Consider the following 7999-nt stretch of genomic DNA (forward strand, 5'->3'; position numbering starts at 1 on the left):
GAAATAGAGCACAAAGTCAGGGCGAGTTGAAGCATTACTGGCAATGCTCAGAGCTGCTAGCCAGACTCCAAAGAGGGAGCCCAAGTGGTTTTTTTCTAGGACACTCTATTTGAATTATTGTTCAGTCAACACAATAGATTTTCAAAAGAGAACAATTAATTAACATGATGAGGAGGTTACTGCATTCTTTGGAATATATGTCATAATGTGGTTAGTAAATTCCAAGAGTCTTTTTTTTTTTTAGTCCTCACCCAAGAATATTTTTCCACTGGTTTTCAGAGAGAGTGGAAAAGAAAGGGAAAGAGAGAGTGAGATCTATGTGAGGGAAACATATTGATTAGTTGCCTCCTGCACGAGCCCTGACCAGGGCCTGGACCAGATAGGAACCTGCAATGGAGGTATGTGTCCTTGATCAGAATCAAACCCGGGACCCTTTGGTCCACTGGCCGACACTCTATCCACTGAGCCAAATCAGCTAGAGAACCAACAGTCTTAAAAATAGCCTCCATCATTTGTTATTCAATGATATGTATGAAGATAACTTAATTCTCCATTGGGCTTTTTGTTTTGCTGGACAATATACTAGTGATAAGCTATAAATGGTATTGTTTTATGTTATAAAAATACCAGCTTTTTTCATTTATTATGTTTATAGGCATTCACTGCTTGATCTTGGTTTTGATTCTGAGTGCATTGCACTTGGTCAGCTGCTTCTCAATGGCAGCAGGGATCAGTATGTCACAGTCGGCTTCTGAGATGCTCCCTTCATAAAGCTTTGCTTTGGAGAAGCCCAGGATTTTTTTTTTCTTTATTGATTAAGGTATTACATATGTGTTCTCATCCCCCCTTTGTCTCCCCAACCCCCCACACATTCCCTCACCCCCTGGTGTCTGTCCATTGGTTAGAGAAGCCCAGGATTGATCCATGTTGCAATTTGAAGTTTTCTAGTTCCTTTTGGTCAATATCATCTGAATTCCATATGCTCCCATCACATTCACCAACACTAACACATTTAACACCAAAGTGATGCAAATATCTCATAGAGTGGCCCACATTACCAAATCCCTGAACAACAAATGTTTTATCTCCAAACCCTGGTATCATTCCTAAAATGTTCATGTAAGTAGCTTCATTGGTGAAGTTTTCAATCCCATGGAAAATTCCCCGGCCAGAAGCAGAAATCTGCCCTGAGATTCCACCCTGATTGATGGGCTTACCAGTGACAGAGGCACGGGCATTAATAGAGTGCATATGGTGCTAGAAGAGAAGTCAGCAATTCAGGACATCTCTGCCTCACCCATGCTCATGCCTGAGGCAGACATATCAGTGCCGGGACCAATAAAGCCATTCTTTGCCCGTTCCATGATGAACCTCCTTGTGATCTTTTCCAGTTCATTATCAGTATAGTTCTTGGGATTGATGTTAACACCAGTTTTGGCGCCCCTAAAAGGCACATCAACCACTGCGCACATGAGTCATCAGAGAAGCCAAAGCTTTTACTTCATCTACACTCACATCAGTGCTCTAAGGAATAACTCCTTTGCGAGGTGCGCCGTGCTGGCTGTGCTGGGCCCGGTAGCCCTCAGATGAACTCCAGGAGCCGTGATGGCAGCAGATGAGGAAGGACAGGCTCAGCACATGGTTACAGGGCGATGATCGTCAGGATGCCGTGCACCTGCTTCTGCTTCTGCTTCTGCTTCTGCTCCTCACTCTCCCGGGTCTTGAGGTCCTCTATCACCGTGTCCTCCATCATGCTGGCGCAGGGGTGGAAGAAGCCCTCCAGCGTCTTGAAGAAGCTGGGGTTGTTCCATGGTAAATGGGGGCGGGCTGCCCACAGCCTGGGAGCAGCAGTGCTTCACCCAGGCAGCGGTGCAGGCGGTGGGGCGGAGACTCGCGGACCGTGGGAGGGAGGAAGGGCCCAGCAGAGGCTGCCCTTTTAAGACACAGCTCCCTGCCTTCCTAGATGTCCCTCCCCGCAGCGCTCACCACCTAACCACGAGGATGGACTTTGGGGCGGGGGCCTCTGAATGGCAAGGTGGGGGTGTGACTTCAACACTCTTTATTTTCCTTATTCCTTGAGATTTTCTTATCTTTTCTTTCATTTCTAATACATTTGTGAAAAGCAAAGGTATTTTCCTCCCTTCTTATCTCAAGCCAATTGCCCCCTAAGAAGGAGATGGGGTTCATGTTTCCTAAACTTTAAAACTCTGAGACTGAATTGGATCCAACAGTTTTTATTTACCTAAAAGAAACTACATAAATTTAGATAACTTTTTTCTTTTAACAACTGAAAGACTAGCCTCGTCATAAAATATAAGAAATGAACTCAGAGAGGCAAAGGAAAACCATCTTTGGAAGCTCATGAGTCAGACTATTTTAACTAAACAAAATTCAGAAGTGGTTGCTTTCAGAAGCTATTAAACCCTATAGAATATGCTAAACCTGCTGATTCCATCAGGCCTGTGCTCTGAAGGGATCTTGAGACTAGAAAGCTACATACTAAGAAGTAAACATGACAGAAATTCCCGTTCCCTTGTCACTCAGAAGAGCCATCTGCTCCTAAGTTAAAGCCATTTTCTATTAAATTCACCAGCATACTAATTAAAGAATGACTGGAGGATGGTGAAGCTGCCAGATGCTATAAAGATATATCACTGTCTTTTTATATGGTTAGGCAAACATTTAATTAAACCTGCAGATGCTATGTCTGCTCTACCCACCAACACAGCTAAATACCATTTACTGAGAAAGTCATTTCATATTAGTGTTTTTTAAGAGATTTTGCTGAAATATTTAATGCTTTTGTACATGATTTGATTAAATGCATCAGTAATTACATCAGGGTGACTTGAACTTGACTTTCCTTGGAGTCTTGTGTCTCCTCATAATTAATCAAACATCTCCTCAATAGTATCCTTATTTGTAGGAGTCAAATTACAGAGAGCCTAGGTTTAAGTATGGGTGCTCAGCCTGTCTCTGACATTTTACTAGGTTGTAATTTTTAATACATTTAAAAGGCCTCTTTTGAAGAAAATTAGAGAAATCTGAAAGGGGATAGAAATGAAATGCCATCCCAGAGTTTGCTTTATATGGAATTCTTTTTAAAATATATTTTTAATTGATTTTTTTTTGAAAGAGAGTAAGGGAGAGGGAGAGAAAAACATCAATGTGAGAATGAAACATCAATAGGCTGCCTCCTGCACACCCCCTACTGGGGATCAAGCCCACATCCTGGGCATATGCCCTGACCAGGAATCCAACTGGCAACCTTTCACTGCACGGGATGATGCCCAACCAACTGAGCCATCACTGGCCAGGGCTGTTATGGAGCTCTTGCTAATAACCAGAGAACTCTGTGGGCCTAGACTGACCACTCTCTTCAAGAAAATGTATAGCCATTTTCTTTTGTAACAGAATGTGTTTGAATTTTGAAATTATACACGTTCTTCTCTTTAATTGAGCACAATATTTTGATCATCAGTGATTTTAGCCAGAAAACATGCTACATATCACTAAATTTAACAACAAATTATAACTATTAATGGATGCTAACTTTGGGCCAGAATGGAGACCATTATTTTAATTGAGGATATAGTCTCTTCAATTGATGGGTTTTTAAGTTAATTTCTTAAGGATCTTATGCAGTGCAAAGGAGAAAGGTAGGGTTTAAAAGCAATAGGTCTGCTGTGAGATGAGCTTCAGCTGCACCCACCTTTGCTTCCTGACTCAGCTGGGTCCCCTGAGTGCTGTAACAGCAAAGTTGGTGAGGTCATTTGTCTAAAAGATGTGGCAGGATACGGCAGTAAATTTAAGACAACCATCATGTGCCTGGATTTGTGCTGTAAATGTAACCCAAAGAGTTTTGGATTCCATTGGCTGTCTGTTGCCAGTATGCTTGGCATCCTAGCAAGTACTTGCCATGTATGACCAAACCATCAGTCTTTCCTTCAGACATTTCAGTACCAAGGCTGTTTCCCTCTTGCAAAAGCTGTTACCTTTTCAATGGGTGATATTTATATTGTGCTGGTGCTGGGGCAGCATGCTGGGATTTGGGTTTTCTTTCTTGCTGAAGAACCTGAAGGAGCCTGCTGGTATAGCTCAGTGGTTGAACATCGATCCATGAACCAAGAGGTCACCGGTTTAAATCCTGGTCAGGGTACATGCCTGGGTTGCATGCTGGATCCCTGGTGGGAGATGTGCAGGAGGCAGCTAATTGATGTTTCTCTCTTATCAGTGTTTATATCTCTCTCTAAAATAAATAAAAACATATTTTTAAAAAAAGAACCTAAAGAAAGTTTTCTTAGAGGAAAACTGTGATATTGTCAGTTTGATTCAGTGAATATTTTTTCACACTGGTAATGGGACAGTTTGATGTTTCACCAACTAACTTTAGAATAATGAGCAATAAAAAAGAGTTTCTAAAGTCAATAATTGAGAATGCCCAAGACGTAATAAAGGAAGCACATAGGGAAGGTATGAAACAGTGAGGGCTTGAGGGTAGAGCATTGTTTAGTGAGCCTGCACGCTAGTGTGCATTTTGATCCATTTTATTTTAATAATGTCAGATTGTATGACTCCGAAATCTGTGGAATTAGCTTTTATCTTTTTGGGTTTGTTGTTGTTGTTTACTTTTGTTTTTTGTTTTTAAGGAGAACATTCACCATCCCATAATCACATAACCTCTGCGTTTTGACAGCATGGAACACAACCACTAACATACTGTTCTCTTTCATATTTTTCATTTGGAAATAAACCAACACATAAACTAAGAAAGCAGACACACAGATTGAAGTGGGATTTCTTTAAGCAACTTGATGGGAAAGTGTTAGACCAGTGGTCGGCAAACTGCGGCTCGCGAGCCACATGCGGCTCTTTGGCCCCTTGAGTGTGGCTCTTCCACAAAATACCAACTTCTGTGCATGGGCCATGAAGTTTCAATCGCACTGTACATGTGCGCCCACACGTGGTATTTTGTGGAAGAGCCACACTCAAGGGACCAAAAAGCCGCATGTGGCTCGAGAGCCGCAGTTTGCCGACCACTGTGTTAGACCATCTCTCTTATCTGGTCTGTTTTAAATCAGTCCTCAAAGTGTCCCCCTTTCTGAGTATTAAATTGACTCTCCAAATTAAAAAATTAAAAAACAGGCAATCAATCAGAAGGTTACCACTTGGCTTATGCTTTTCTGGTTTCAAACACACAATTTACTGAAACTTTTCCAATGGGAACAGTCCAAGAAAAGGTCTCTTGTATGCTGGACTTTAAGATATTAAAACAAAATCTTCAAATACAAATAGATATGCTACCTATTGTTCTTTCATCAGGGTCAACTGATCAGGAAAATTCCCCATTCTTTCTAAAAACACACAAAGTAAACAAGTTTGAGTTCTTGAAAATATAATTCAAAAAATTAAGTAGCTAGAGAAATCAAGATGGCAGCATAGGTAAACACTGGAAATTGCTGCCTCCCACAACAACTTCAAAAATACAACGAAAAGACAAAATGGACATCATCCAGAACTACAGGGAAGCTGGCTGAGTGGAAATTCTACAACTAGAAGGAAAGAGAAAAGCACACTGAGACACAGAGAGAAGCTGCGGAAATAAAGTGCAGAGGTAAGGAGGCTCGAGCACGCTCGCGGAAAGGGGCAGGCACCTGAGGACGCAGCTGTCTTTTTGAATCAGGAGCGAGTCACAAGCTCCTGACTGCTCTGAACTCCAGTTCTGGGAGGTCTCTGGGGACCCAGGACTCATACGGGGAGAAACTGGACTGTCTGGTAGCAGGCAGAACTCGGAACTCGAGGGTGGCTTTCTCTCAGAGGTGCTTGCAGCAATTACCGGGACACTGACATGCGCGTGGCCCCTTAGGGCAGGGCTGAGGATCAGCCATAGCTGCTTGCTCTGCCCTGTTGATTCCGAGACCCCGCCCCACTCAGGCTGTGGCAGAAGCTTTTGCATATGAATGCCCTGGCCCTTTGCAATCTGAAAAGTACCTAACAAACTGCCGCTGGGCCAGACAGACCCAGAACTTCCAAGAGAAGACCCAAGGCCCCACAGCAGCTTGCATTGCTTCACAGCTGGGCCTCATCTGGGCACCTCCAAACCCCCCAAAAAAGGAAGGGGAATCTGCAGATCTCTTCGTAGCTCCTGCTGGGTAGCCTCAGGCAGAGGCTAAATTAGCACCTCCTTAGATCCAAGATCCAGTGTACCCAGTGGTCAGAGTGGGACCATCCAGATTACAACTCCTCAGATCCATAAGGAACACACTCAGGGGGCAGACTCAGTGAGCACCAAAGCCCCACTGAAGCAAGTCTTGCCCCAGAAGGGTGTCTTCAGCACAGAAGTTCTCCCACTGCAGACACAGCTGATTCTCACAGCCAATTGGCCTGGAGGTCAATTCCTCCCAGTGATAACTACAACAATCAAGGATTAACTACAACAAGACTGTGCACAAAGCCCACAAAGGAGTGCACCAAGAGTGTCTACCTCAGGTATTTGGGGAGACTGAGCCACTGGTCCCTATAGGACACCTAGCACACAAAGCCACCCTACCAACACAGGGAAGCATAAAAAATGCGGAGACAAAGAAACAGGTCACAAATGGCAGAAATGGAGGAAAGCAAACGACTGGATATAGAGTTCAAAACCACGGTTATAAGGTTTTTCAAGAATTTTATGGAAACCACCGATAAATTTAGTGAGACCCTGGAGGATATGAAAAAAGACCAACTAGAAATTAAGCATACACTGACTGAAATAAAGAATAATATACAGAGATCCAACAGCAGACAAGAGGATCCCAAGAATCAAGTCAAAGATTTGAAATATGAAGAAACAAAAAATACCCAACCGGAAAAGCAAAAAGAAAAAAGAATCCAAAAATATGAAGATAGTGTAAGGAGCCTCTGGGACAACTTCAAGCGTACCAACATCAGAATTATAGGGGTGCCAGAAGAAGAGAGAGAGCAAGATATTGAAAACCTATTTGAAGAAATAATGACAGAAAACTTCCCCTACCTGGTGAAAGAAATAGACTTACAAGTCCAGGAAGCACAGAGAGCCCCAAACAAAAGGAATCCAAAGAGGACCACACCAAGACACATCATAATTAAAATGCCAAGAGCAAAAGACAAAGAGAGAATCTTAAAAGCAGCAAGAGAAAAACAGTCAGTTTCCTACAAGGGAGTACCCATACGACTGTCAGCTGATTTCTCAACAGAAACTATGCAGGCCTGAAGAGAGTGGCAAGAAATATTCAAAGTGATGAATAGCAAGAACCTACAACCAAGATTACTTTACCCAGCAAAGCTATCATTCAGAAGTGAAGGTCAGATAAAGAGCTTCACAGATAAGAAAAATCTAAAGGAGTTCATCACCACCAAACCAGCATTATATGAAATGCTGAAAGGTATTCTTTAAGAAGAGAAAGAAGAAAAAGGTAAAGATAAAAATTATGAACAACAAATACACATGTATCAACAAGTGAATCTAAAAATCAAGCAAATAAATAATCTGATGAACAGTATGAACTGGTGATTATAATAGAATCAGGGACATAGAAAGGGAATGGACTGACTATTCTTGCGGGGGAAAAGGGTGTGGGGGATGCGGGAAGAGATTGGACAATAATTGTGCACCTATGGATGAAGACAGTGTGTGGGGAGTGAGGGCAGAGGGTGGGGTGGGAACTGGGTGGAGGGGAGGTATGGTGGGGAAAAAGAGGAACCAATGTAATAATCTGAACAATAAAGATTTAATAATTAAAAATATTACCAAAAAAAAATTAAGTAGCTATGGTGACATAAATGAAGAGCCATTCATTATCCTGTGAGTCTAATAAAGAGGAAAAATACTAATGTCCAAAGTCAGTTACAGGAAAGTAATTGAAAATTGCTCTTAACTTATAAATATGGCACTTTTAGACCTCTGCTTACGAGAAAATGGATTTTGGATTAATTTCCCAGCAAAGAGGTCATTCAGTTTTGCTTTCTTAAGATGACT

General features: G+C 42.2%; 1 pseudogene; it reads right to left on the reverse strand.

Moving 5' to 3' along the window:
- Positions 1 to 659: 659 nt before the first annotated feature.
- LOC139006251 (glutamate dehydrogenase 1, mitochondrial-like) lies at positions 660 to 3902 on the reverse strand (annotated as a pseudogene).
- Between the last annotated feature and the right edge of the window lie 4097 nt (positions 3903 to 7999).

Source organism: Myotis yumanensis, unplaced genomic scaffold, assembly GCF_028538775.1.
Source record: "Myotis yumanensis isolate MYYU_CA2020_CCGP unplaced genomic scaffold, mMyoYum1.0.hap1 SCAF_3, whole genome shotgun sequence".
Classification (NCBI taxonomy): domain Eukaryota; kingdom Metazoa; phylum Chordata; class Mammalia; order Chiroptera; family Vespertilionidae; genus Myotis; species Myotis yumanensis.